Source organism: Neolamprologus brichardi, chromosome 12 (assembly GCF_056152115.1).
Source record: "Neolamprologus brichardi isolate AB-2024 chromosome 12, ASM5615211v1, whole genome shotgun sequence".
Classification (NCBI taxonomy): domain Eukaryota; kingdom Metazoa; phylum Chordata; class Actinopteri; order Cichliformes; family Cichlidae; genus Neolamprologus; species Neolamprologus brichardi.
This window is the reverse complement of record NC_142115.1, coordinates 38,097,501-38,100,786: the sequence shown is the minus strand read 5'-3', so window position 1 is coordinate 38,100,786 and position 3,286 is coordinate 38,097,501. Positions and strand designations below refer to the sequence as shown.

Sequence of the window (3,286 nt, the reverse complement as noted above, 5' to 3'; positions counted from 1 at the left end):
TATATAAGACGCGAGTGGGCGGCGTGAAATCCCAGCGAACCAGTCAGTAACACGGGATTATTTGATTGAAGCGTGTTTAATCCAACCAGCAGAGAGAATAGCGAAAGCTTTTCTCTAAGTGGACGAGCGAGTTTAACGTTGCGTTCTATTCGTATGTCAGGCCGACCCGCCCGGGCGGGGCTTGGGTGTTGGGAAGGCTCCTGTCCTCGGAGCACCGCCCCGTTTCGGCGTCCAGTTTAAGGAAAAAGTGAATCTCTCTAGTGCCAAAGCGGCGCGCGCTACAAAAATAGACAACGCGAACCTCCAATGGCAGCAGAGCACACGAGGTGGTGGGAGGGGTGAACGTCAAGTCTGGCAGCGGGACCGTGCTGCCACCGCCGGGGGGGCGCGGTCACGCGGCCAGGGCGCGGTCCGGTGTTTCCTGCAGAGAGCGGACTTACTCATCGTGGAAATTTACTGCGCGCGGAAAAGTTCAGCTGTGCTCGAGACGAAGTTCAGCAGCACAGCTTAGCGCGCAGACTCAGACTGAGCTGCGTCACAGCTGCAGGAGGTTCATCAGGAAATCAGCTGTAAACAGTGACAGAGAACTCGTGCAGCACCCCAAACACACCGCAACAGTCTGATTAAAGGGTCAAATTCCCCCACACTGCTGTGCTGAGCCCCCCCCCCCCACCCCCATCAGTTGCAGGAAAATGTGAAACATGCAGTGATTCTGAATACACTGAAAACACTACATGTTTCACATTTTGAAACATGTAGAAACATGTAGTGTTATATTCACTGATGGACCTGCAAACACAACATTAGCCTGAGTGTGAGCAGCTCTGTGAGGGTCTTCAGGAACAGTTCTCATTTCAGGGAACAGAAGATGATTGGCTGAAGCTCCAGGTCATCTCTACTGTGTTGGGTGGATTCTTCCTCTTTCCTAAGGACGTGACTATCAGATGCTACAGATACACTTTTAGGCCTCACAATTGTTCTTCCCAGATCAACAAAGTTTTCAGCTCACAGCTCTTTGGGACTCACTGGTACATAAACATTATTTTATGTTAAACTGTTATCGGTTTTCAGATTCAGCTAAAGAAATGGGAACAGGTGTGTTTGAGTGACAGGCAGCGTAAAGTGCGCTCAGGTGTCTGTGTGCACACAACACCGGCTCCTCGTCCAGTCAGGAGCCTTTGTGCTGCATGAATGATTCATAGGTCAGAGTTAAGAGGCTTAACGGGGAAAATCGTTCAGTGTCGATGCCGCAGAGCTGCTGTTCAGCGAGCTATCGATCAGTGACCTTTAATGACCTTTCATCACATAGGTGCTGAGAGAGAGAGGCTTCCTGCTTAAAACCTTAAGGTCAGCTTTTCTTAAAATAACGGAGCAGTGAATACCAGGAGAGGCCTCGAGGAATCAGTTCAACTAAGAAAGCCGTCTGTGAGAGAGGGAACAAAGACGCAGTGCTGTAAATGTGCTCCGTGTCCAGCCGTCGCAGTAAAACCTGCAGAAACCTCAGCGCCCTCCACGCAGCCTCACAACAAATCAAGGTGTGCATGTGCTATGTCTTACAGTGCACTGGACTTCCTGTTCACTACACATAAGCTGATCGTGTTTCATTAACTGATATGAAATCTTATAAATCTTCACCTGCTCGATTTTGTTCCCAGAATGTTTTTCCTGCGCTCACGTCCTTAATCAGGGAATTAAAAACTCACATATCTGGATTCAATCCTGGGCTCGGCTGTTTAAAAGATGTAATCTGGATACAAACCATCCCGTTTGGGTAACCCAGTTTTTAAAGGTTTCCAGTACTCTCACTGGGCTGCAGGGGGCGCCAAAACTCACAATATCAATGAAGCTTCACTGAATCAGTGAAACTAAGTTTGATAGTAACGGCTGTTCCATTATCAGAGAATTCATCCTTTTATCCACAGCCATGTTTACCTTCCTCAGGTCATGATATTAAAGGTGCAGTGTGTCATTCTCTTCACTGTTTATCACCTCTAGTTTTTTGGCTATTATTACTTTTCCTGTGTAATCCAGTCTCTAGCCCTGGGATTGGTTAATCCTTACTAATCCATAGTCTAGGACTAAAAAAAACCTTTGAACAACCAGATTTCAGAACATGATCCTGACTGGATTAATTCTGCTTTTGAACCAACCGTGAAGATGATTTATTATAAAACTGAATTGTTGGAGGCTAAAGCAGGTGCACCCACCAACACCAGACTCCATTCAAAGTTTGATTTTTAGATCGTCTTTCTTTCCATTAGTCTTGATTTAATTCATAACATAATATCGACAATATTCCAGATTACAGTTTACTGAACACAGAGGTTTGAATGTTAAACGGAATAAAGTGGATGTGGAATCTACTTTGCGATTCATGTCCTCAGCACCAAAATCTAACCTGTGAGAAAAACGTGCCAGACTTCATTCAGAAATGTGCAAATTTAAGGAGATGCCGTTTTGAACGTTTCTCTGACCGAACGTGTCGTCGATCAAACACCAGCCTGTTTCTTACTGTCACATTAAATCTGTGACGTTTCCCGTTTTATTCACGGGGACTCGTTTCAGCGCGAGTAATGAGCGGTGTGGACGTCGATGCCCGATGAAGACCTCGGGCTCTTCGCCGTGATGAAAGCGCCGCAGCCTCTGCGTGTCTTTCCAGTGTCTGTTTATTAAATTACAAACTTTATGTTATGAGCATCGTTACTGAATCATCGTGTACAGGGTTCCATGGAGACACCACAACTGTTGGACTCTAAGTCACTATACAACAACACAGGATGATGAAGATGAACCAGCGTTTGTCACTGCAGCTTCAGCCCAGATGTGAGTAAGCTACATGTGCAGACCGCGGCCAGGTCAAAGGTCAACCAGCCCGCTTACAAAAAACCCTCATAACATGAGGGGAGGAGGCTGAGCAGCTACAGCCGCCCGTGTCGCCTCTCTCTGATTGGTCATTGGGAGGTCCGTGTCGCACGCCGGGGCCGGGCGTGGACCCCTCAGCATCTCCAGTGAGAAGGGAAAGCGTGTCCGTGGGAAAAGACGCCGCTTACAGCTCGTCTGCAGCCATCTTTGCACCGAAACTCCCAGCTGTGACGCGCCACAGTGCTGCCTTCACGGCTTTCACACCCACACCCACCAACTGGAACCGCAAAGGACGCCAGCCGCACCTTTGTGTACTGCACGCCGCCGCACTGGAATCACCTGAATCACGGGCTGAGCCAAAACACCGACAGCCAATCAGATGTCAGTGTTGTGCTGTTACACGAAGAACGACTGGGTGACATCG

The 3,286-nt window shown here is 48.1% G+C and overlaps 1 protein-coding gene across 1 annotated transcript in view; it reads right to left on the bottom strand.

Annotated features, from left to right (window-relative positions):
- Positions 1 to 2,648: 2,648 nt before the first annotated feature.
- Positions 2,649 to 3,286, bottom strand: part of LOC102776472 (zinc finger MIZ domain-containing protein 2-like) — a 19,913-nt gene continuing 19,275 nt past the window's right edge. Inside the window, exon 21 of the mRNA XM_087849576.1 lies at positions 2,649 to 3,286. This exon is cut by the window's right edge and continues 404 nt beyond it. The gene's annotated coding sequence lies outside the window, so the exon portion shown is untranslated.